Source organism: Scylla paramamosain, chromosome 48, assembly GCF_035594125.1.
Source record: "Scylla paramamosain isolate STU-SP2022 chromosome 48, ASM3559412v1, whole genome shotgun sequence".
Lineage (NCBI taxonomy): Eukaryota > Metazoa > Arthropoda > Malacostraca > Decapoda > Portunidae > Scylla > Scylla paramamosain.
Window position 1 is genome coordinate 5,927,933 of NC_087198.1, and position 27,532 is coordinate 5,955,464.

Below are 27,532 nucleotides of genomic sequence, written 5' to 3' on the forward strand. Positions count from 1 at the left end.
TATATATATATATATATATATATATATATATATATATATAACCCTTTCTTTTTACCTTATCTATCACAATAACCCTTTTCTACCTCCTATTCCTTCCCTTCCAAATGAAACCGAACCATTAAGAAGTATCACTTGCTTCTCTCCTGTAACTTAATGAAACGCTCGAATTAATTCATAAGGTGCGCAAAGGAGCTTAATTAATAAACAGGAAAGATTAAAAATGCATTGTGGGGAAAAAAAAGGTGAAATATGAATGAGTTTGAGGAAAGGTGTGTGTGTGTGTGTGTGTGTGTGTGTGTGTGTGTGTGTAAGGTAATGAGTTTTTTAACTGAAGAATGTAAGGTATTGGATCCGAAAGCATAAGAGATTGAACGCCCTGAGTGAAGCGGTTACAGGTGTCTATTGTTCCCGTGGTTGATATACTGAGACAACTTGTTCGCCACCTTGCAATTAGAGACGTGGCAGTGAGGCTGGTAGATACCTATCAGCGCCAGCATTTTTAATTGTCTGCGATTTCCTGGGGCAAAGGGGTGTCTTAGCTAAATTTGAAATCGATGTGCAGGAAAAGTACAGCATGAATTGCTGCACAAGTGTATCTAAAATTAAAAACATAACCCTTAATATTAATATTCATACTTACTGGTGTATGATAAGGCTTTGTTAATTGAATTATAAGATAAAACTAAAAATAGGTAATGATTTTTTTTTAAGTAAGTATGAACAGTAAAAATAAAAGGATGTTGATTTCGGCTTGTGCATTTTATCTGGGAATGTTGAAAAATATCAGATATCACTGACACGTCCTGTATATGAAAGTAATCAGTGAAATAAAAAAAGAACAGCACCGCTGGCGGACGTACGACGTACTTATCTTGATCATGATTCTTCAGTTAAAAAAAGCGCCGCACGCCGTTAGGAAGGAGTGTAAAGTGTAAACAATAGCCTCTCAGTTCTGCCGATACAAAGGCCTTTACTTTGCTTTACTATATCCAGAATAGGGTATAGCTCGTTCTTTCGGGAATTTTCTTAATTCCGCTGTAGTCCATGATTGTGGCGGTGATGTATCCATTGTGCAGGGTAGTCGAGTAAGCGTGGTCCTGTGTTTTGGTTTGCTCGCTGCCCAAGTACCCGAGGATAGTGATCGTACCGCAAAAATAAAGTCTCTGATACAAAATTATATTTTCTTTACATTAAATGGATTTGCCTGTTGTTTAGTACATGAAAATGCAAGTATATATTAGTATACTTCCATTGAGGTCAGTAGAAAATTACAGATTGCCTGCCTTGATACACTTATAGGCTCTTTTAAGAATATCATCTGAAATTATGAATAGAGGCTCAAACAATGTCATGTGCTGTCAGTTATCACGAAATTAATTGACTTAAAATTCAGACGCATTACTGTGCAACGATACACCTTTGTAAGCTTGTAAAACCTTGCCCCAAAAGATATTTATTTTCCGGCGAGAATTAAAAATTCTGGCGCTATCTGGTATCAAAACGCTCACTGCGACGTCTCTAATTTCCTATACAGGGTGTAACGCGAGTTTCTGCAAATACTGAAAGAGGTGAAAGAACGTTTAATTCTAAGTAGAAAATGTTCTATGCACATATGCATTTTAAGGCTTTGTTTACCCATCAGAGGATTTGAAAATGTACGGGACTCGCGGGTGTGCTCTGTGAAATGACGGACACACGGTTGTATTGTCGCAGCCTCGGAGGTGCCACTTAGTCATATTACGAATGGTTTAATATTACATTATCTTATAACAAGACAAATGGGATTACAAAGCATGTAATTTACCGATAAGCGTTACAGGACAACATTATTGCGGTGATTAAAAGTACTTCTGTAAAATGCTACGCGGCATCATCAAAGCGAGGGAGGAGGGCGGGTGGGTAGCCTGCCCTTGCGACCTTGAAAACAGCTGAGAGACGATGCCACGTAGCATTTTACAGGAGTACATTTTATCACCGCAATAATGTTGTTGTGTAATGCTTATCGGTAAATTACATGCTTTTTTATATCATTTGTCTTGTTATAAGATACTGCAATATTCCACAGCCTGCAAAAAATAACATTAAACCATTCGTAATTTGAACAAGTGGCACCTCCGAGGCTGAGACAATGCAGCCGTCTGCACTTCACCTCACAGCTACACGCAGGGCACAGCAGCGAGTCCCCTACATTTTCAACTCCTCTGACGCACGTCGCCCACCACCAGGGTCAGCGGGCGGACATGATGCAGAAGAAGGCGCGGGAGCCAAAGTATTCATCCGCCGTCCACCGCTCCCCGTCGCTGAGAAAGCTGCTCCTTGCGTCACAGCTGAGGAAGAGAGAGGCGAGGGATAGGTCACTCCTGCAGGAACACGAAGTAAGAACGAACGCCAATAGACATGGCCACTCGGAGGGATACAAAGGAAAAAACAAGAAGTAAAAGATAAGGACCGGAGGTTGAAATCGCTCACACATGAACAAACAGTAATAGATAAGAGCACGGAGTTTATTTAGATCACTCACAAAGAAATACAAATGAAGAACAAACATATCTAACTTGCATTTTGGTTCTTCCGAGGCTGTCTGTGATAAAGTACACTGAGCAATCTTGTAAAGTGGATGTAGGCTGGAAAATGCAAGGATGCAGGCACGGTGAGAGAGGGAGGGAAAGTGAGAGGGAGGGAGGAAGAGAGGCAGAAAGGAGGGAAGGAAGGAACGTAGGAGAAAAGAAAGGAATAAATAAAAGCAAAGCCTTCCCCACCAAAAAAATAATTAATTAATAAAATGAAATAAATAAATAAATAAAAGTAAAACGGAGAAAAAAAAGAAAAAAGGAAGGTATGAACAAAAGGAGAGGGAAAGGAAGAAACGGATAAGAAAAGGAGAGAAATCAAATGAAAGAAAGGAAGGCAGGAAGGATAAAAAAAAATGAAATAACGGAAAGGTAGAAAACGAAGAAAGGAAATCAAATAAATACAAAAAGGAAGGAAGAAAGAAAGAGGAAGGAAAACGATGCCATAAGTAATGAGAGAGTTAAACCAAAAAAAAAAAAAAAAACAGACAAGACTTGAATAGAAAAGAGAGAGAGAGAGAGAGAGAGAGAGAGAGAGAGAGAGAGAGAGAGAGAGAGAGAGAGAGAGAGAGAGAGAGAGAGAGAGAGAGAGAGAGAGACTAGATAAACAACATCCGAGAGTGGCGAGGATGGGGGAGGCTGGAGGGTGGTGAAGGAAGGGGACAGGGGAATGGATGAGCAGGGCAAGGCAGGGAAGGAAGGAAGAGCAGTGAAGGGAAGGAGGAATAATGATGGAAGAAAGGCAAGTGAGGGAAGAGGGACGGTGAAGGAGGAGCAGTGAAGGAAGGAGAGCCAGGGGAAGTAGAGGCAGTGAAGGAAAGTGAGGGGCCGTGGAGGAAGAATAGGGACGTTGTTGTAACCCAGCAAACAACAAGAAATGAAACATGTAACAAGAAACAAGAATGAAACAAAAGTGAAGAAATGAAAAAGGGAAACGAGAAGTAGAAAGAATAAATGAGGGAAGAAGATGATAAAAACGACAGCAGGTATCAAGAAGCTATCACCACCCTGACAGATAAGAGACGAGACGTGACCACCGTGGAGAACAACAAGATGCGGTGAGTCATCACAACACTAACAGAGCCGGAGATTAGCACAACATTACAAGAAGAGGTACTCAGGTGGCCATCACTGAATTAGTATACGAGGGAAGCAGAGGTCACCGGAAACAGGTGACATGGACAACACGGACAGCCGGCACACCACAGGAACCGCCGCCTCCTTGTTCCTGATTAGAAGATGCGATTACCAAAGTAACTCGAGAATGAATCTTATTGAAAGTTAAGGAAAAATAAACTGTGTGATCGAAGTACGGGGAAGATAAATATAGTTACTTGAAAATGGATCTTGCGGAAAGTATATGAAATTGAACCATATGACCAAAGTATGAGAAAATAAATATATTTACTCGAAAATGAACCTTATTGAAAGTTACAGGAAAATGCCGCGAATGATCGAAGTAGTGGAAAATAAATGTTATAGCAACGGAAGCCTTGTTGGGGCAAAAGGTCGCTCTAACATCACGCGTATATTACAAGGTGTAGGAGACGGGAATAGACAGAAACAGAGAGAGGGACAAGCTAGACACAGCTGTCAGACCAGAGAGGGTCAGGATGGGCAAGCCGCCTGTCGCAGTACCAGTAAGTAGAGCCACACAGTTGTAATGCAGTCACAGTAAAATGTGGGTGTTATATATTGACAGAGAGGGATTGGGTGGTGTAGGATGTGTTCCTCAATGAATATTACCTGCGAAGTTTCTTTATCGGTGCTTGACAGTGGCATGTTATTCATTACATATCTCGCCTGAACATTGTTCAGGCGAGATATGTATTGTACACTTTTCTATATTGAATCTCATCCGCCATTTTCTGCCAAGCTTGTTAGTCTATTTAGGTCACACTGGAGTTCCTGCCATTGTGACACAGACGTTATTCTACTTGTTATCTTGGTGTCGTCTGCAAATTTACTTATTTTGCAATTTATCCCTTCATGAATATCATTAATGTACATTATAAAGAGTACTGGTCCTAATACAGAGCCTTGAGGAACACCACTGTTTACCTTTTGCCACTCTGACTCTTTTCCATTTATCACAACACGCTGTTTTCTGTCAGAGAGCCAGTCTCTCAGCCATTTCAGGGTGTTTCCGGCAATGCCGTGAGCTTTTACTTCACTGGTGAGTCTCTTAAGGAGAACAGTGTCGAAAGCTTTCTGGAAATCAAGGTAGATAATATCAACAGCTTTTGTCTCGTCATGCGAGTTAAATAGTAAGTTCATTAAGCAGGAACGCTTGGTTCTGAAACCGTGTTGCGAATCATTTATGATTTTGTTTTCTTTTAAATATTTAACAATTCTATCTCTGATTATTGTTTCCATTAGCTTGCACACTACTGAAGTGAGACTGATCGGCCTGTAAATGGCTGGGAGAAATTTATTTATTTTACTTTATTTTTTTTAAGACTGGCGTGACATTTGCTAGTTTCCATTCGTGGGGAACTTTACCCGCTAGTAAAGTTTTATTGAATAAAATTGTAAGCGTTTCACGAGCTCATTTCTTTCTTCTTTAAGAAGCCTGGGTGATATCTTGTCTGGCCCGGCTGTTTTGTTTACGTTCATGCTCTTCGTGACTCAGAGGATTTCACTTTCTGTGATGGTGAAGTCCGGCAGCGTGGTGCCTCTTGACTGAGTCGAGGGGGTCGGCAGACTGCCCTGAACATCCTCAGTCGTGAAGACTGTTGAAAAGTACTCGTTCAGGGTGTTCGCCATGTCTGTTTCGTTTTCTATTTTTGTGCCATTTTCTGTTATTAGTGGACCAATCGTTGATGTTAAAACCCTTTTTGTTTTCACATAGGAGGAGGAGCAGCAGGAAGCGAAAAGGAAATACAACAAAAACAACAACAAAACAAGCATCAGGGAGATGAAGAAGCAAACAAAGAGAAGGAGGAGGAGGAGGAGGAGGAGGAGATTATACGTCGTTGGCTTTCAGAAAGGAGCGTAAAAAGAAGCCAGCGTGTCAGTCTTACTCCCTTCCTACTTTCCTTCCCTCAATCCCTCCCTCCTTTCCTCCTTCCCTCCCCTTTCTCTTCTCCTCTTCCCTCCTTCCCTCCCCTTTCCCTTTTCCTTCACAGCCTCTCTGGTATGAAAGAGAAGTAATTCTTACTTTTTCCTTCAATCGCTTCCTCTCTTTTGTCCTCTTTCTTACACGCACTTGAGAGAGAGAGAGAGAGAGAGAGAGAGAGAGAGAGAGAGAGAGAGAGAGAGAGAGAGAGAGAGAGAGAGAGAGTTACAAGTTACAAGGAGTTACAAGGAAGAGAAGTACTCCAGAAGGCCTTATGACCCATACAGGCAGTATTGAAAGAGACTCAAGCTAAGTTAGAAACACATGTCCAGGTGACATCGAGTCTACGCCCTGGCCTGTACTCTCTCCAGTCTTGTGATGTTTTTACGGTAAGAAGGACTCCAAAACTGAACTACGTACTCCAAATGTGGACAGACGAGAGAGTTGTACAGTGATAATACTATTTTTTTTTTTTTTACAATATCCAAACTGTCTCTTTATGTAGCACAAAAGTTTCTGAGCCTTCTTCTCTACAGCTATACACTGCTTCGAGAACTTGAGGTCATTGGTAATAACTACACCCAAGCCTTTCTCCGAGTCAGTGCTCTTCAGAGGCTTTCCCTTAAGAACGTACTCATATTGGGGGGTTGCGGTACCCAATGTGCATGACCTTGCACTTGGCTGCATTAAATGGCATCTGCCATTTGTCTGACAACTCTCCCAGCTTATGGAGATCAAGCTGAAGTTGTTCTACTTTCTCCGGAGTCGAAACGTCTGATCCTAACTTCGTGTCGTCGGCAAACTCAGAGATTCTGGAGACAATTCCTTTATCTATATCATTAATGTATAGGATGAGAGACAGAGAGAGAGAGAGAGAGAGAGAGAGAGAGAGAGAGAGAGAGAGAGAGAGAGAGAGAGAGAGAGAGAGAGAGAGAGAGAGAGAGAGAGAGAAAAGAGACACGTGGAATGACTCACACACAGGTAAGATTACTTGACAACTTGCGCCAGGTTAATCAGCTTCGTGAGTACAACCTGTATCATCATAAGGGGGAAAGACACCTGTAACAAATTATTATTTATTTATTTATTTATTTTTATATAGAAAGGATACTGGCCAAGGGCAACAAAAATCTAACAAAAAAAATGCCCACTGAAATGGCAGTCCCATAAAAGGGTCAAAGCAGTGGTCAAAAATTGGTGGATAAGTGTCTTGAAACCTCCCTCTTGAAGGAATTCAAGTCATAGGAAGGTGGAAATACAGAAGAAGGCAGGGAGTTCCAGAGTTTACCAGAGAAAGGGATGAATGATTGAGAATACTGGTTAACTCTTGCGTTAGAGAGGTGGACAGAATAGGGGTGAGAGAAAGAAGAAAGTCTTGTGCAGCGAGGCCGCGGAAGGAGGGGAGGCATGCAGTTAGCAAGATCAGAAGAGCAGTTGGCATGAAAATAGCGGTAGAAGACAGCTAGATATGCAACATTGCGGCGGTGAGAAAGGGGCTGAAGACAGTCAGTTAGAGGAGAGGAGTTGATGAGACGAAAAGCTTTTGATTCCACCCTGTCTAGAAGAGCAGTATGAGTGGAACTCCCCCAGACATATGAAGCATACTCCATACATGGACGGATAAGGCCCTTGTACAGAGTTAGCAGCTGGGGGGGTGAGAAAAACTGGTGGAGACGTCTCAGAACACCTAACTTCATAGAAGCTGTTTTAGCTAGAGATGAGATGTGAAGTTTCCAGTTCAGATTATAAGTAAAGGACAGACCGAGGATGTTCAGTGTAGAAGAGGGGGACAGTTGAGTGTCATTGAAGAAGAGGGGATAGTTGTCTGGAAGATTGTGTCGAGTTGATAGATGGAGGAATTGAGTTTTTGAGGCATTGAACAATACCAAGTTTGCTCTGCCCCAATCAGAAATTTTAGAAAGATCAGAAGTCAGGCGTTCTGTGGCTTCCCTGCGTGATATGTTTACCTCCTGAAGGGCTGGACGTCTATGAAAAGACGTGGAAAAGTGCAGGGTGGTATCATCAGCATAGGAGTGGATAGGGCAAGAAGTTTGGTTTAGAAGATCATTAATGAATAATAAGAAGAGAGTGGGTGACAGGACAGAACCCTGAGGAACACCACTGTTAATAGATTTAGGAGAAGAACAGTGACCGTCTACCACAGCAGCAATAGAACGGTCAGAAAGGAAACTTGAGATGAAGTTACAGAGAGAAGGATAGAAGCCGTAGGAGGGTAGTTTGGAAATCAAAGCTTTGTGCCAGACTCTATCAAAGGCTTTTGATATGCCCAAGGCAACAGCAAAAGTTTTACCAAAGTCTCTAAAAGAGGATGACCAAGACTCAGTAAGGAAAGCCAGAAGATCACCAGTAGAGCGGCCTTGACGGAACCCATACTGGCGATCAGATAGAAGGTTGTGAAGTGATAGATGTTTAAGAATCTTCCTGTTGAAGATAGATTCAAAAACTTTAGATAAGCAGGAAATTAAAGAAATAGGACGGTAGTTTGAGGAATTAGAGCGGTCACCCTTTTTAGGAACAGGTTGAATGTAGGCAAACTTCCAGCAAGAAGGAAAGGTAGATGTTGACAGACAGAGCTAAAAGAGTTTGACTAGGCAAGGAGCAAGCACGGAGGCACAGTTTCGGAGAACAATAGGAGGGACCCCATCAGGTCCATAAGCCTTCCGAGGGTTTAGACCAACGAGGGCATGGAAAACATCATTACGAAGAATTTTAATACGTGGCATGAAGTAGTCAGAGGGTGGAGGAGAGGGAGGAACAAGCCCAGAATCGTCCAATGTAGAGTTTTTAGCAAAGGTTTGAGCAAAGGGTTCAGCTTTAGAAATAGATGTGATAGCAGTGGTGCCATCTGGTTGAAGTAGAGGAGGGAAAGAAGAAGAAGCAAAGTTATTGGAGATATTTTTGGCTAGATGCCAGAAATCACGAGGGGAGTTAGATCTTGAAAGGTTTTGACATTTTCTGTTAATGAAGGAGTTTTTGGCTAGTTGGAGAACAGACTTGGCATGGTTCCGGGCAGAAATATAAAGTGCATGAGATTCTGGTGATGGAAGGCTTAAGTACCTTTTGTGGGCCACCTCTCTATCATGTATAGCACGAGAACAAGCTGTGTTAAACCAAGGTTTAGAAGGTTTAGAACGAGAAAAAGAGTGAGGAATATACGCCTCCATGCCAGACACTATCACCTCTGTTATGCGCTCAGCAAACAAAGACGGGTCTCTGACACGGAAGCAGTAGTCATTCCAAGAAAAATCAGCAAAATACCTCCTCAGGTCCCCCCAACTAGCAGAGGCAAAACGTCAGAGGCACCTTCGCTTAGGGGGATCCTGAGGAGGGATTGGAGTGATAGGACAAGATAAAGATATGAGATTGTGATCGGAGGAGCCCAACGGAGAAGAAAGGGTGACAGCATAAGCAGAAGGATCAGGGGTCAGGAAAAGGTCCAGAATGTTGGGCGTATCTCCAAGACGGTCAGGAATACGAGTAGGGTGTTGCACCAATTGCTCTAGGTCATGGAGGATAGCAAAGTTGTAGGCTAGTTCACCAGGATGGTCAGTGAAGGGAGAAGAAAGCCAAAGCTTTTGGTGAACATTGAAGTCTCCAAGAATGGAGATCTCTGCAAAAGGGAAGAGGGTCAGAATGTGCTCCACTTTGGAAGTTAAGTAGTCAAAGAATTTCTTATAGTCAGAGGAGTTAGGAGAGAAGTATACAGCACAGATAAATTTAGTATAAGAATGACTCTGTAGTCTTAGCCAGATGGTGGAAAACTCGGAAGATTCAAGAGCGTGGGCACGAGAGCAGGTTAGGTCATTGCGCACATAAACGCAGCATCCAGCTTTGGATCGAAAATGAGGATAGAGAAAGTAGGAGGGAACAGAAAAAGGGGCTACTGTCAGTTGCCTCAGACACCTGAGTTTCAGTGAGGAAAAGAAGATGAGGTTTAGAAGAGGAGATGTGGTGTTCTACAGATTGAAAATTAGATCTTAGACCGCGAATGTTGCAGAAGTTAATGAAGAAAAAGTTGAGGGGGGTGTCAAGACACTTAGGGTCGTCGACGGAAAGGCAGTCCGACCTGGGGACATTTATGGTCCCCTCCCCAGATGGGGACTCCGAGGCTGGTGTAGGAATCGCCAAGATTTTAAAATTTTAGAGTGAAGGGTGTGTGTGTTATTAGGTGCTTGTAGTTTTGTGTGGAGGAAGAGAGTTGTCTTTATAGGGCAGGCTGTGACTACCTCCTTGTGTTGTGAGACACAAGGGGAAACGTTCAGTGAGGTCACAGCTGGGTTTAATGATAAGTTCACAGCACCCCCTGAACAGTGCTGCACACCTCACTGGGAGTAATTATCGTTTCGGCAGGTGTCTACTGCCTCCTCCTCTATTCTCCTCCTTCCTGACTCTAATTAGGGCAAATCCTGCATGGGAGACCAAGAGTGAGGAGAGCAGGGTGAAATGGATTAGTAGATAAGATAAGATAATGAGGTAGCAGGAGTAGGTGATGGTGGTGGTGGTGGTGTAGGAGGTAAGAAGTTATAACTATCATGGAAACTGTGTGTGTGTGTGTGTGTGTGTGTGTGTGTGTGTGTGTGTGTGTGTGTGTGTGTGTGTGTGTGTGTGTCAGTGTGTGTGTGTGTGTGTGTGTGTGTGTGTGTCAGTGTGTGTGTGTGTGTGTCAGTGTGTGTGTGTGTGTCAGTGTGTGTGTGTCAGTGTGTGTGTGTGTGTGTGTGTCAGTGTGTGTGTGTGTATCAGTGTGTGTGTGTGTGTCAGTGTGTGTGTGTGTCAGTGTGTGTGTGTGTCAGTGTGTGTGTGTGTGTGTCAGTGTGTGTGTGTGTGTGTATGTTTGTGTCAATGTGTGTGTGTGTGTGTGTCAGTGTGTGTGTGTGTGTCAGTGTGTGTGTGTGTGTGTGTGTGTGTGTGTGTCAGTGTGTGTGTGTGTGTGTGTGTGTGTGTGTGTGTGTGTGTGTCAGTGTGTGTCAGTGTGTGTGTGTGTGTGTGTGTGTGTGTGTGTGTGTGTGTGTGTGTGTGTGTGTGTGTGTGTGTCAGTGTGCGTGTGTGTGTGTGTGTGTGTGTCAGTGTGTGTGTGTGTGTGTGTGTGTGTGTCAGAGTGTGTGTGTGTGTGTGTGTGTGTGTGTGTGTGTGTGTGTGTGTGTGTGTGTGTGTGTGTAATATCTTTGCAATCTCTATGTTATTTTACTTTACATACTTTGCAAATATTTCACTCATATTTTTCATGATTCTTACTGTTACATAATCTCTCTCTCTCTCTCTCTCTCTCTCTCTCTCTCTCTCTCTCTCTCTCTCTCTCTCTCTCTCTCTCTCTCTCTCTCTCTCTCTCTCTCTCTCTAGCCATATCGATCTTCTTCACATTCCTTCTTCAAGTTCACTCGCCGACTCGCTGACTCATTGACTCACTCGTTCACTCTTACAATGCCATGACCGCTGCTTCACGACCTCTCTCCCCTGCCAGCTAGCAAGTGTGAAAAACTACGGTATTGGCGCGCTCTCTTTCACTTTCATTTGCTGCGCCTCCATCTGTAGCCACATGAATAGCGCAGGATCAATTTCATCACCTTTCAACATTTTTATTCATCTCATTGTGGGACTGATTAATATGAAGGTAGTGGAAAAATGGGAAGGTGCAGGAAGATTACTGATGAAGATTATGACAAGTAGAGACGTAAGGAAACATGAGGAAATGAACATTTGAAGAGTAGAAGGAAAGGATGTGAGAAGGAAGAAGAAGAAAGACAGTAGATAGGACAGGGGAGGAGGAAAAGAAAGACTGAAAAGGAATAAAGAAAAGAAAAAAATAGATGGGAATAAGAAGAGTAGGAGGAATGAGTAGGAAAGGAGTAAAGAGACTGCAGGAAGAAGTTAGGAATGCAGAACGCGTAAAAGAAAAGCAACCAGTAAGAGGAAGAAAGAGGAAGAGAAAGATGAGGAGGAGAAGAATGAGGAGAGGTTAAGTAAAAGAGGAAACCAGGAAGTGTGGGAGAAGAACATCTGGAAGAACAGGAAGAAAGAGAAGAAGGAAGAAAAAAAGGTAAAGAGGAGGAAGGAAGGGAAGAAGGGAGAGAGAAAGAGGATGTGAGGGCCTTGTTAAGACTGTCAGCTGAGGTCAAGCGTCTAGATAGAATTACAACGCTCCCTGCCTTGTATGTATGAGTATTTTCACACTACAACGATGTCACGGGAACCATATCGAAAAGAAAGAAGTAATTTTTCTATTCAAATTTTCCCTCACCGTTTTTTTTTTTCATCTTGTCATTTTTTTTTCTCTCGTTATTTTCTCCTGTACATAATTTTTCCACTGAACAGTTTTCCTTTTCATTTTCTTCTTTGTGATAATTTTCTTAGTTGTCATTTTCCTTTTAGTAATTATTTTCCTCTCGTCATTTTCCTCTTTAGATATTTTCCTTTGTAAACATGATTCACTCAATTAATTTTCCTAATATTTTCCTTTTCTACACATTTTTCCCTCTATTCATTCTTCCCTCTGATCATTTTCCCCTTTAAACATCCTCCCCTCTGGACACATTCCCCTCAAGTCATTTTTTTCAACATTTTTTACTCTGAAGTTCACAGTACGATGAAAAACTGACAAAATCATTACTTTTCATCCTGACCATCCACTGTGAACCATCCAAGTCCAGACATCATTCATCCTAGTCCATCCTAGTCTTCTATCCTTCCATCCTAGTCTTTCCATCCTTCCATCAACCATCCACGCCACCCACTAACAACCATCCGATCCACCATTCTAGTCCATCCATCCTTCCATCTATCCACTCCCTCCTTTCCACCCTTGCCAGCCTCCTTCTCCGCCCCTCGCCGTCCGCTAATCACTAATTTCAAGGCATTCACTCTCCCTCAAGCAGGATATCAGGCAAGCAGGGGCTGAGGTGAGCACTGGTCAGCGAAAACCAAAGGTGTGCACGAATTTCATAAAGTCAGTCAAGTGAACACCGAGTGAAGGTAATGAACTTGTGATACTGTTGATGTTATCCTTTTCTTCTTCTTTTTTTTTTTTTTCGTGTTCCTCTGTTTTTCATCTTCCCTTACTCCGTCTTACTGATTTTTTTTCTCTCTTTCTCTTTTCTTCTCTTTCTGTTTCTTGTCCTCCTCGTCTTCCTCCTCCTCTCTCTTCATTGTAATTTTCCCCTTCCTCCTCTTCTTCCTTCTCTTCGACCTTCTATTCTTAATCCTCCTCCTCCTCTTTCTCCATTTCCTTCTCCTCTTCATCTCATCCTTTCTCTTCATTTTCATGTTCTCTTATTCATCCCTCTGGTTCACCTCTTCATTTTCTTTGTTCTTCCAGAGTCTCGTAACCTTCATTCTTATCATTAGCAACTTTCTCTTCATTTCCCTTTTTATTTTCCTCTTCAGGTTTTCACTCCCACTTGTCTCCGCTGTACTTAGCTTTCTTTTATTCCGCCAAGTACTCCTTCTCCTCCTCCTCCTCCTCCTCCTCCCTCTCTTCTTTCTCCTCCTCCTCTTCCTCCTTTATCGGTTTATGTCTTCCCAGGTCGTGTTCGCTCCACGTAAGGCAGCAAAGCGTGAGAGAGCAAGGTCGAGAGTAGAGGCGCCCCCCCCCCCCAGTAAAGCTGCCACCCCCTCCCTACGCAATGATCATTATTGTAGCAGCAGGTGATCGAGGATTCTACCTAACCAGTGGGAGAAACACGCGTGACAACTTCAGAAAGCATCTCTGTAGCCTCTGAAAATAGCCCTGGTGAGACAGAAAAAGCTCAAGAACACGAGGCTATAAGAACATTACAAAGGAAACAAGGGAAGCTGCAAGAAGCCATCAGGCCTACACGTGGCAGTCTTTACAAAACACATCAATTTCCACTAATCATTCATAAATTTGTCCAATCTTTTAAAACTCCCATATAACTCTGCACTAATGACCTGATTCCTTACTCTATTCCATTCATCCACCATTCTATTTATGAACCACTCCCTTCTTGTCTCTTTAAGTCAATCTTGAACCTGTCAGGGAAAAAACACAGACGACCCGAGTGGAGAATAATGAAGGTGTTTATATCCAGGTAAATAGTGACAACACCTGAGCCTCTGCAACGTGTTTATTGTCCTGTAATGAGTCTCCTGTAACACCCGGGAGTGACGTGCACCCTAACTGCCGCCACTAGGTGAGGAATGAGTGCCGCTGTATACTAGGGATCGAGTGAGGAGAGACTGACAATGTGATCAATGTGGAGGGAACTTGTGGTGGTGGTGGTGGTGAATGAAAATAAAGAGGAGGAAGAAGAAAAAAAAATAGTTGTGGTGGTGGTGGTGGTGGTGGAGGAAGAGGAAGATGAAAAGTAAGAGAAGAAAAAGGAAAAAAAGGAAAAGGACGGGGAGAGGAGGTGAAGGAGAAAAGGAGCCAAAAAAAGGAGTAACAGGAAGACAAGAACAACACCAGAAAACAAACAATATAAAACAAAGAAACGAGGAACGAAAGGCAGGTCAAACAAGAACAAACAAACAAACAAACAAACAAACAAAAATGCTCCTTCACAATCGCAATTCTCACCTATAAAAATAAGTAAATAAATAAATGAAATAAATAAATAAATAAATAGATAAACAGAACATGATAACACAGCAATCATCTCTTCCTTAACTTTCCTCTTTTCTTCAACCCTTTCCTTCCTCCCTTCCCTCCCTCTCTCCCCCTTCGCTCCCCTTCCCATCCTCCCTCTCACCTCTCCCTTCCCCCTTCCTCCCGTCTCCCTTCTTCCATATTCCCTCAGGTAAGGTTTAATAGATTTTCAAGATTTTTTTTATTAATGTAGACACGTAAAACTCTCTCTCTCTCTCTCTCTCTCTCTCTCTCTCTCTCTCTCTCTCTCTCTCTCTCTCTCTCTCTCTCTCTCTCTCTCTCTCTCTCTCTCTCTCTCTCTCTCTCTCTCTCTCTCTGTACATGTGACGTAGAAATATAACCATAACTATATTTGCACTTTAGTTTTGGAAATAATTTGAAAATGTTTGTTGCGTCAGACACTTGTGTTTCAGTGACGAAAAGAAGATGAGGTTTACAAGAGGAGAGGTGGTGTTCTACAGATTGGAAATTAGATCTTAGACCGCGAATGTTGCACAAGTTTATGGAAAAAAGTTGTGGGGGGTTGTCAAGACACTTAGTCGATATCTGAAGAGCAGTCCAACCTGGGGACATTTTTGGTCTCCTTCCCAGATGAGGACTCCGAGGTGAAGGAGTATATATATATATATATATATATATATATATATATATATATATATATATATATATATATATATATATATATATATATATATATATATATATATAAATTTCGATGAGCGGTGAAGGAATGAGGGCAAGATAATGGTTCACAAAGTCATTCTTTCCCGCAAAAAAAAAAAAAGGTAGATCCGAAAGAAAGGCAATGTAGTTTTCATTGAGGACACTTGTGTGTGGAAACAGCTCCAGTCACAGACAGCAGGAAATACAGACCATGTCGGAGAACGAAGCAGCAAGTTATTAAGTACGTAACTGTATTGACACCAAGCAAATGTATACACCAAAGAGCACCGCAGCTGTTTATGTGCCACACCCATTATATCAAACTGCCTCGTGCCCCGCCAATGTAATCCTGAGTTAATGGATTAACAGCAACTCTACCAACGTGTGATGTCCTTGTGTGTATGTGTGTGTGTGTGTGTGTGTGTGTGTGTGTGTGTGTGTGTGTGTGTGTGTGTGTGTGTGTGTGTGTGTGTGTGTGTGTGTGTGTGTTTTCTATCATTTTCATCACTAGTAAATAGAGAAACTGTTTTAATACTTGTCTGCTTCCTAGTGCTGAATGAATAAAACACATACATTCACACAGACACACAGACACACGGACACACAGACACACACACACACACATTTTTTGTTAAGTGACCAGCAATGAAACAAGCACAAAAGGTGTGAAGTATCCTGTCATCCTTTACGCTGCCAGCAGTGTCTTTGACAGCCACACTTTATATCATTCCACAAAGGTTGATGAAAAGTCACGTAAGTCAAGGGGTTCGAACAGTACCAGCTGTCTTTCTCCCCATTGTTTCATCCCGTATTCACCCAAATTTCTCTTTCTCTTTATTGTTCTTTTTTTATTTCCCCCACTCTTTTCTTCCGCTCCGTTCCGAACAGTACCGAATTTCACTGACCATCGATAAAATAAACAGTAAAAAGGCTGAAGTACTCGGGCCACCCTGTCCTTCGTGGCCTGCTAGTGGTGCCTCGCAAATCCACACTTCACACCAACACGTTTCACAAAGACTCAGAAGTCGCGTCACTCAAAAGGCTCGGGCAGTACCTGAATTGCACGACATGGAAGGGACGCACACCGCTGCCGATGCAATACACCTGCCAGTACTCAAAACTGCACCACCTCCCAGCCCAGCAGCTCGAAGAGACCTTACACGCAGGTTTACATACACCAAGACCCAGCGAGGGGTTGCCAAGGTCTGCCTGCCGCTCTCCTCACTCGTTACAAGGTATAATTCCCTTCCAGCTGCAGATTTCCATGTAGGCTTTCAGTACACGAGTTCCAGGCGACGCGTGGACAGACAGACAAACATGAGCAGCTTCTAGACCCAGTGTTGTTCTGCCTAACCTACACACCACAAGAAATCGCTGGGATGGAATGGATGTTACAGATGAGGAACTTAACTACAGTGACTTGTGGAAGGAAATGTTATTCTTTAAGGCTTGCATGTGGAGTTTATTGCTACGACCATCTAACCTAAAATGTAATGCTGGAAGTGACAAACACGACTCTAATAAATCTGTTGGAAGGAAAGGAGCCTCTTTTTGCCATACTTGAGAAATTTCCGTCGTGGTAAATGTATAAAATAAAATATGCACTTAAGAGTAGCTTGCTTACACGCACAAAACAAGTGCCTCATGGTTCAGTCAGTTAACGCTAGCCTTTTCAATCTGCTCAGCTCAAACTCTGGTCACGTCCACCTCCCTCATCAAAAAAGTAATACATAAAAATAAAACATATACTTACGTACCAAAAATGAGCCCTGGAAATAAAACTAACGCAATAAATAAAGAAAACACAAACTTCTTCTCACTTTGCCAGGAATGTGGCTCAGATTTCTATCCAGAGGAATTGAAGAAGAAAAGAAAATGTTTGCCTAAGACTCCCTAGCTTGTAAAGACACGCTCTGGGATGAATCTGCCGCTATACATTAACAAAACACACCCTTTTCTATTCCATGAAACGAAGCCTTCACCTTGAACGTGGCTCAGATTAGTGTCCTCCAAAGTTTGGCGAGAGAAAAATGAAATATTTCCTTAAATACTGATAAAACTTTTCCTAATGAACATGGTTTGCAATCTGCCCACAACAATTCCGATAATCAAAGAAAAAAAAAACGTAAAATCTACATCAGAGAAGGATTTGCATTGCCACATTACAAGACAGAGATAAGGAATTCTAACCCTTCCTTAGTTTTCTGGAACGTGGTTGAAAATAGTCAAGAAGAATTAAGAAAACGAGAATACATCACTTAAACTCACTAACTTACACAACAAAAGGAATCACATTAGTATAAGAAACCCACAATTAAGTCATGTATTCGTTGGTCCTCACTTTTCAGGGAAGTGGCCGAGATTCTGTCGAGATGAAATAAAAAGAACAAAAGGCCAACGATAAAGAACTGACTCTTCCCGCCTCACACTCCAGGCACGTGGTGAAATTCTGTCTTAAAGACCTTACAAAAACAATACTTAAGTCACACACCACAAGGAATCGTATTACCAAAACAAAAGCTTCAGGTAAAGAGTACTCCTCTCCTTCACTTTTCTGTACCATGCTACAAATTCCCTCGAAAGAAAGAAAGAAAGAAAGAAAGAAATATCATATATATATATATATATATATATATATATATATATATATATATATATATATATATATATATATATATATATATATATATATATATATATATGTATATATATCAGCTTAAGACACACATACCAGATGGAATGGTATTATTAAAGCAAAGTAGAAGATGTGTACTGAAGACTATTAACGTTACATCGCAGAACAAATCACATCACCAGAGCAAAGTTTAAAGGTAAACAAGACACAGGACTCCCCGCTCTGAAGGACGTGCTTGAAATTTCTCCCCTGAGGAATTACGAAAACGAGAAAATGTCAGTTTGAGATTACCGAACCAAGGAAACAGAAGGAATCGTAGGAGTAAAACAAAGGACAGAGAGAAGTAATCCTGTTTTCTCACTTTTCAAGAACATGTTTGAGATTTATGTCGTAAAGAACTTTCAAAGTGAGAAAAAATATTTCGTGGAAACTACTGAAGTTACGGCAGAAGGAATGGTATCAGTACAACAAAGGCTAGGGATACAGACTATTCATCCCTCCTCACTGTGAAGGAACGTGGCTAAGATTATGTGCTGAACAATATAAAAAGTCACGGCATAAGGAATGGTATCAGTACAACAAAGGCTAGGGATACAGACTATTCATCCCTCCTCACTGTGAAGGAACGTGGCTAAGATTATGTGCTGAACAATATAAAAAGCCCCTCCAAAAATATCTGTTAAACATTACTATATTTACATAGCGCAGGGATTCGTATTAATGAAACAAAAACTGAAGGTATAGAATTGACTCGTTTTTCATCACTTTACAGAAAAAATGTTTTTAGAATTGTGTAGAATTAAGACACGAGAATATATCAATTTAACACTTCCTGACCCACGAAGCAGAATGAATATTAATAGTAGAACAAAGGCTATAGAAAAAAAAGACTCTGGCCTCAGTTTCCTGCAACCTGCGTTTAAGACCTGCCGTGGAGACCTTAGAAAACGAGGACTGCAAGTTGGAGGGAAATCTTTACTTTTTATATATATATATATATATATATATATATATATATATATATATATATATATATATATATATATATATATATATATATATATATATATATATATATATATATATATATATATATATATATATATACAAAGTGGATGGATGAAAGACAATGATACAGCAAGGTGGTCCGAAGGATTACGCTTTGTACAATTTATGAAGAACAGAGCCCATCATTCTGGTATAAATCGAAGCCCATACAAAGCAATGTTTGGTGTAGAACCAAGGGTTGGCCTTGCAACAACATGCATTCCACGAGATGTTACAGTCAGAACCCGAAATCAACCAAAACTAGTTTCAACTAGTCAGAACTAGTAATATAATTTATTGTTTGTAAAAACTAGTATTACCTAGGCAAAACTAGTTTCTTAACATAAAGGCTCGGTAAAACACGAAATGTATTTTACACCTAGTTTTACCTACACACTTCAGTCAAAACTAGTTTTAACAATTGTTAAGTTTGGGAAAACTAGGTTAGACTAAAAGTGAAACTGGTGTAGTGCCAGGGAAAACATTTCTATGTATAAGTAGCATTAGGGAGTGGAGTGAACCATGTGGGGACCATAAGGGTGGGACTCGCTTGACAAACACCGGAAGTGAGGACGCTGGCTTGTCAGTTTTTGTATGTTTCAGTCCGCTGTCCTCCTGCATTGACACAGGTTAGTACGTGTGTTGTCCTCTGATATCAGATTATTGCATTGCCGTTTACCTTAATTGTTATTTCTTTGTTAGATGTTACTGAGTCATAGTTTGTAGGGTGGGGGAAGGGGGGGGAGGATTCATTCTCATTTAGCTGGTTCACTGATTTACTTCACCTTTTAGTTGTTCGTGAGCCACCAATACAACAAGATGGCAGCTTGGAGCTCACCTGACCATCCTGAACACCCTCTTGACCGCCCTCCTAACCAGGCAGCTGACACTGAATGGGAGACTATGTTTTTACAGACCATACTGAAGTGGGACGTGCAACAAGAACCACACTACAACATACTTACTGCAGAAAAATACGGTTCACTGTTGCAGGAGGTAAAAAAGGCTAAAACTGCTAAGAAGAAAACGTCTCTACAGTACAGAAGACTGAAGCGGTTTGATGTCATTGAAATTGGTGGTGTTCAAAAACTGATTGCAAGTAGCAAAAATGACCAAGTTCGTTATTACGTTCCTGCTCCCGAGATTTTTGAAGTCATTAAGACATCTCATGTAGCAATCGGTCATGGTGGTCGAGATAGACTGAAATGTGAAATTAAAAGGAAATATGCAAATGTGACAGCCGATATGATAAAGCTCTTCTTGACCATGTGTGAAGTGTGCCAAAGTAAGAAAAATAAAAGAGGACTTGTTTTCAAACCAATCTTACACTCAGAGCTAAATAGTCGGTGTCAAGTGGACTTAATTGATATGCAGACACAAGCAGATGGAAAATATAAATTCATAATGGTTTATCAAGATCATTTAACTAAATTTGTGATACTACGTGCATTGCAATGTAAACGTGCTGAAGAAGTTGCTTATCACCTTGTTGATATTTTTTTAACCCTGCATTTTACAGAGTGATAACGGAAGAGAATTTGTAAATAGTGTTATAACGTCCTTAGCTTCTTTGTGGCCAGAGTTGAAAATTGTGCATGGAAAACCAAGGCAGAGTCAAAGTCAAGGGTCTGTGGAACGGGCAAATCAAGATATTGAAAATATGTTAAGTGGATGGATGAAAGACAATGATACAGCAAGGTGGTCCGAAGGATTACGCTTTGTACAATTTATGAAGAACAGAGCCCATCATTCTGGTATAAATCGAAGCCCATACAAAGCAATGTTTGGTGTAGAACCAAGGGTTGGCCTTGCAACAACATGCATTCCACGAGAATTGATTAAAGTTGTAAATAATGAGGAGGATTTGGAGAAGATAATTGCACATGTAAACAAGGACACTGTTGGGGAATCTAATGTTGCTTTGCAGATGACAAATCAAGATGACATAAATTCACGATCTAGTAATAGAAGTGAAGTGTTTTCGAGTTGTGTGTGTGAAATGGAAATAAGTGAAGGTCACTACTGCTCGAAGTGTGGCTCACATATTCACGAATCTTGTGGAATAAACGTTGAGAGCGGCAAGGATATCTTTGGATCTAATGTTATATGTTTAAACTGTAATTCTGAAGCACAAACATCACATGATAGGCAAGTAGCTAGTACTAGTTTGAAAAAGCGGGCAAAAAGAATGAAGACAGTATCTGATGCGTCTCACCCTCCAGCAAGTGTGGGACAAAATGTCACTGTACCAATTCCAGATGTTGACAAGGGAAAAGGAGATTTGCGGAATATCATTGCAGTTGTTTTAAACAGAAGTGAGGATGAATTGTATAAGTTAGGTACTAGAGACGGCATTCTTAAGAAATTGTATAGTCGGTCTGAATTTGATGTGTGTAAACAGTTATTCCTAGATGTGAAAGATATACCTACCGACAAAAAAATATCTTTAAGAAGTGCAGCAACTAGTTCAAGTGTGGGAACAGGCCAAGGATTCTTTAGATGTCATTGTACAAAACATTGTGCAACCAACATTAGCAAATGTAAAAAAAAATAAAGTCCTTTGTAATTCAAAGTGTCACAATAGTATGTCATGTAAAAACAAATAATGAATATCTTTGTAACTTCAATTACTAGCACTTTGTCTTGGGTCTGACACAGTTTGTTTTATTGAAGAGTATGAAATGCGTTTCATTATTATTGTGTTTTATTTTAATCAAGTTGGAATTATAAATTGATAATTGTTTTAATGAATTTTAATACATTTCGTTAAAAATAAATTGTGACAATTTGGCAGAGATTTTTTTTCCTATGTGTTATCAAAGGTACCGCTACATAATTTTGATAGGAATAAAAGCATGTTTATCATTGCATGTCCGATTAAACATTTGTTACTACACTTAGTGTGGGAAATATATTCCCACATATGTTAATAGACCAATAAACGTTTCAGCCACCTAAAAAGATACTAAAATGAGCTACAAACACAAACAAATTATGTTTGAGTTCCCCAAAAATGGTACTCAAATGAGCAATGGTACTCAAACGAGTGGTCATATCCCTCACCTACTTTTGACATTCAGTACCGTTGTTGAATCTAGTTTTACCTTACACGATCAGATAAAACTAGATTTAACTAGTTAAACTTTAATATTTCTAGTTATATCAAACACATTAAGGTATAACTAGTTTTGCCTAGGTAATACTAGTTGTTCACCAACACATTGAAAATACCTAGTTAAAACTAGTTTTGACTGATTCCGGGTTTTGATTGTAAAATATATATATATATATATATATATATATATATATATATATATATATATATATATATATATATATATATATATATATATATATATATATATATATATATATATATATATATATATATATATATATATATATATATATATATATATATTTTTTTTTTTTTTTTTTTATGTATATATATATATATATATATATATATATATATATATATATATATATATATATATATATATATATATATATATATTTTTTTTTATGTAGGGAGGACACTGGCCAAGGGCAACAAAAATCTTGATTGAGTCATGCTTTGTTCGACCGCCGTTTACCCGCGCTTGGTGACCAAGCAGCCGATAGCAGGCGGCCAGGACAACCCCTTTGGAGGGGACGACAGGGTAGTGGGCTAAAGCCAGCACTACTCACACCTACCGTCTTCAACGGCACAGATGATGCGAAACCTACCTGCCGAAGTCGCCCCCGACAGGATTCCGGTTCTGAGGACGCCACCCTCAGCCAGGCGATTGGCTATCTGCTTTACTAGACCCGCCGCAGCACGAAACACCAATTCACAGACTGCGAGCTCTGCTAGGACGCCCTTGATCCGAAGGACGGACACAGAGGCTCTATGCCCGCCCCTCGGACCCGGGGGGGACTGGTACCGCATCCGCACCGTGTACCCCATTATCAAAGCCATGAACCCGCTGGTATTTGAAGGCAGGAAGAGCGCTACCCCCCCCACCAGCGGGCCGTCATCCCGGAAACGCCAGAGTGACTACCGCTGTCGAGGGTAAGTGGGTTTGACCCACCGACTCGGCAAATCACCCTGACGGCCCCCACCCCAACGAGATAGAGAACTCCAAGGAGCAGAAGGACTCCGGATCAGTGAAGCTGTTCTAGGCTCCGAAGCCTGGCGGAACCCTATTACTCTATGAACGTTCATTGAGAAGGGAGGATGGAATATTTTGTCCAACTCCCCGCCTCACATTCATCTCGCGGGGAAGCACTTTAGCCGTAGGCCCAATCCTTTAGGCTTGTTCCTACGTTTCCAGCGGGCGCCACTAGGAGGCAGACTTCCCCAGTAACTAAGTCTCAAGGAGGGTTTTCACGTCACTCGGGAAGTCACGGCATGACACCATCCCGGGACCTCCAGGAGTCATACTTAATATATATATATATATATATATATATATATATATATATATATATATATATATATATATATATATATATATATATATATATATATATATATATATATATATATATATATATATTATTGTTCTTTTTTTATTAATATTATTATTTAAGAGCTCGTGACGAGGACAACAAACACTACAATGTTCCTTGAAGACTGTGAGTGAGAGGGAAGAGGTTGAATTTATTTTTGTATTTATGCAGTGAAACCTCGTGAAAGAAAAAAAAAACTCTCAAGACGCCAGAGTGTGGGAGTCTATAGGCAAGTCCAACAATTTAATCCAAATGTGAAGCAAAAGGTTTTATTCTCGTGAGGTTCTCTGGTCTATTCCAGTTCGTTTGGTCTCCTTATGAAGGGCGTTGGCAAACATTTCTTCCTCTCACTTTCTTAACACTAGGTGGACACTTTACTGGAAGTTACCAATTTTCCCGCACGATAGTATTCATGATCGAAGCGCCCCCGCGGTGCAGTGACCAGCGCCTCACTGCATCAATGATTCTAAGTGAGTTATGACGCCGCAACATCCACGTGAAGGTGACGAAAAAGGTTTCCATGATCGAACGCGTAACCTTCAGACTGCAACACGAACGACGTACCACAGAGCCTACCAGAGAGAGAGAGAGAGAGAGAGAGAGAGAGAGAGAGAGAGAGAGAGAGAGAGAGAGAGAGAGCAATGAGAAGTTATATAGGTAGATAACAGACATATAAATAGATTGATGAAATTAGACCAGCAGATGCATATAGATAGATAGAGAGATACATAGATATATGCAGAGAAAGAAAAACACAGATAGATACAGAACAAAACTGAGGTAAATAGAAAAAAAAATACATTGATGTATCGGCACAAAGACTAATGAACAGGTAGACAGACAGACAGACAGACAACCAGCTAACATCCGCTAACCTAATCCCACCTCTAGCATAACTGAGATGCTTCATATTCACGTTATCCAAATTAGTCAATGTAAATACCTAAAGGCCAATTCTGCTGCTGCTTCCTTACCTCCTCGTGGACACACACACACACACACACACACAGACAAGGTAATGACTCGTGCAATTACGTGGCCTGCGGGGGTCGTTACTACTAAAGCTGGGGAGTGGAGAAACTGGGGGTCGGGTGGCAAGGTAAGCAGGAGAGAGGAGGCGAGGCTAGAAAGACAGGGTTGTGGAGGTTAGACTGAGGAGGTGAGGCTAGGGAAGGCTGGGAAGGTGAGGCTGGGGAGGCGAAACTAGGAACAGGAAGCTGGAAAGATGGGGCTGGGGAGGTGAGACTAGGGGAGGTAAGGCTGGGGGGAGGCTGGGTTGGGGTGGGGCTGGTGGGGGTAAAGATAAACCCATAGCAACAAGTCACTCTCAATTTAATGAGATGAACAATCATTCTACTAAAGAGTGTTGATTCACCTCAGCTCTCTCACTCTTGGCTCCACACATGATTCCTCCTGTGAATGAGTTGATGAAGTGGAGTGAGTTGATGTGGTGCAGGTGAAGGATGTGGTGACGAGGGAAAGGCAGTGGATGATGGTTATGAAAGTGATGGAGGATCAAACAGCGACAAGGAAGTGGAAGATAACATCGGAGTGGTAGAAGGTGGAACGGCAGAGGATGTGCTGGTGGTCAGAAAGACAACAATGGTTAATGTTTACGATGATTCCTGATTGCAGACATTACGGTAAACATTCCAGAAACAAGTGTAATATACCGGGGAATGCTGTGACAGCGGCGGGATGCGTGGTGACTGGTGAGGGGCAGAGACGCCTAAACAGTAGGCGCACCGCCCACTCTCGCCAACACTCAAGCCTATTTTCGTGTCCCTCAGCCTTACAAGCTCCCATTTCGAGCACCATTCCTTTAGATTCATGGCACTGGAAACACTTACATCCTAGATAGTCATATGAAATACAAAAACTAGTAAATATGCAAAATTAAGAAAATGTTAGTTATTAATGGTCTGGCAACTGATTCTTCAACCGTTTGCTTCCTACCAGCCAAGCGAGGCATGACACACCAGTTTCACTAGCAGTGTATGTCCAAATACACTCATTACCAGGTTAACATACCTGGTGACCACTGTGGACAGGCTTTGGGAGAGTTTTGGTTCACCTAAAGCCCAAAAAAGCGTTCAAGAAAACACAAGACTCACGCGTACACCACAACAAAGCTGACGCCACTGACCACTGACTGACTGGCTCAAGTGAGTCGCGGAGCTTCTCTTCCTTGTCTCGAAGCCGCTCGGGACTTCGGCGGCACTGTCAAATATAAAACAACATGGTAAGATGTGCAGAATGCTTTAAAAGCTTCAAAATATGTATGAATAATGCATTTCGGTACAATATTAGTAACATTCTACACTACAACTGCATTTCTTCATAATCTGGCACCTTTTTTATATCCTTTTCATATTGCAATGGACTCACTTTCTGCTTGTAAGAAGGAAGAGCGAGAGTACAGAGCAAGGTTAGGGAAGTGAGCCTGGAGGACCCGAAAACCCTTTGCAGCATCATATAACTGAACACTGGCCAGTAACACAAAATACCGGGGCCACAGTTCGGATTTGGTGTTCTATAAGTACTTTCCCTACGCATTTCACACAGAGAGGACAATAATGGGGGTCTTGAAGAGTGTGTCCATAATGGTGATGCTGCAGCTCACGTCATGCATTACCATTAACAAAAAATAAGTAAATAATAAAATACAAAAAATAAAGAAAGAGACCAAATTAATCATCATTGCGCTCTTATGAGAGAACCATTTTCTTTCAGTAACCCGCGGTGGTTTTACTAAGTAAACATTAAACTACCTACACTTGGGAAGCTTTACTAAACGTTGTCCCCACTCTGGTGAACATTGCTTGAACAACGATAGTGTAAATCTTTGGGGAGCTTTACTAAACATTCAGTGCCCATTTATGTGAGTATTGCTTCAAAGATTATAGTGTAAATCTGAGAAAGAAGACAAGCAGACCCAACACCTTAGAGACACAAACCCACACCAGACAAATAAGTAAATAAATAAAATAAATAAATAAACAAACAGATAAATGAATGAATAAATAAATCAATCAATAAAAAGACAAAGAATCTTCATACTCATCCTTCATAACTCTCCAGTCGCTTCATTCCAGTCTCCCGCACTTTCCTCCTCGCGTCGTCTGGCTGAAATGAATGGAGGTGAAGACGAGAGCTTGTGTAATGTGGAGCGTGTCTGGTGTGCTCAATTTCCCTGACCTTTAAGCAAGTATTGGATTATCTGACACACACCGGATGCTCACCTATTTACGTCCCCCGGACTATCACCTTACGACCCAGAAAGGTTCCGCTGCGTCTGATGGCCTCGGGTCCTCTACTGACCAGCGCGATGGGGTCACTGAGTGCTGGATGGTTTTGACTCTCTACTGTTGAGACTTGCGTTTGTACTGCATTCCCTTGTATCATGGAGCCTAAAGAGGACAAAATTAGCCTCTTATTCTCTCTTCCTTTGTTTCAAGGCAGGAAAAGTCCCTACAATGCTGCACAGTTTTTACAACATATTTATTTAGCTATGCGTTTGTACTGCAGTCCCTTTTATAATGTAGCCTAAAGAGGACAGAATTAGCCTCTTATTCTCTCTCTTCCTTTGTTTCAAGGCAGGAAAAGTCCCTACAGTGCTGCACAATTTTTACAATATATTTTTTTTTAGACTTGCAGTCCCTTTAATATCTCTGTAGCCTAAAGAGAAACAAAATTAACATCCTATTTATTTTTTTTATCCCTTTAATTGCAGACACTTTTCTTATGACTGCCTACTTTTCATATAGATGCGTTTGTGCTCCAGTCTCCTGAATAATTTAGCAGCCTGAAAAGGACAAAGGCAATCTATTCTCTCCTTCCGTGTGTGACGAGAAGTCCTTTTTTTAACCAGTAAAGATTACTCACTTCAATTGTACACATTTTTATTTTTTTTTTCCCATGACTCTCTATTTGTAGATTTTTTTGGTATTGCAGTCTTTTGGGAAGTGTAGCACACACACACACACACACAGAGAGAGAGAGAGAGAGAGAGAGAGAGAGAGAGAGAGAGAGAGAGAGAGAGAGAGAGAGAGAGAGAGAGAGTTACGTCTAATACCTGGACACTGCTATGAGGTACAGACTGAGTCAAGGCCCGGCGCAGCAGCAAGGTCAGGTGGAGCGGACGCATTATGACAGAAACTAACTTCACAGCAGAGAAACTACCGTGAGGAGGGATCGAAGTCAGCCTTTAGACCACCAGCCCACCACTGCATTATTTACAGGCAGAGGAGAACGAGTAGCGTCGGGACTGTCACTCTAACTCTCAGGGAGGTTATGCAGACACACGCATGGACTTTGAAAGACTAAAACAATGGAATATTTGAGTTTTCGTCAGCGATTTAAAGATTTGGCGCTACAACATCTCGGTCATGTGGCGCCGCTACAAAATTATGAAAAGGCATAACAATTGTGGTTGAGTAAAAAAG

At 41.3% G+C, this 27,532-nt stretch overlaps 2 long non-coding RNA genes across 2 annotated transcripts; one reads left to right on the forward strand and one right to left on the reverse strand.

The window, feature by feature from the left end:
- Positions 1-851: 851 nt before the first annotated feature.
- Positions 852-26,625, reverse strand: LOC135095321 (uncharacterized). The gene is made up of 4 exons (XR_010264280.1): positions 26,330-26,625; positions 26,148-26,213; positions 25,234-25,307; positions 852-2,327 (listed from the first exon to the last, which is right to left on the reverse strand). It is a non-coding gene; the product is annotated as an uncharacterized LOC135095321 (long non-coding RNA).
- On the forward strand, positions 18,926-20,048 carry LOC135095256 (uncharacterized). The gene is made up of 2 exons (XR_010264173.1): positions 18,926-19,222; positions 19,386-20,048. It is a non-coding gene; the product is annotated as an uncharacterized LOC135095256 (long non-coding RNA).
- Positions 26,626-27,532: the final 907 nt, after the last annotated feature.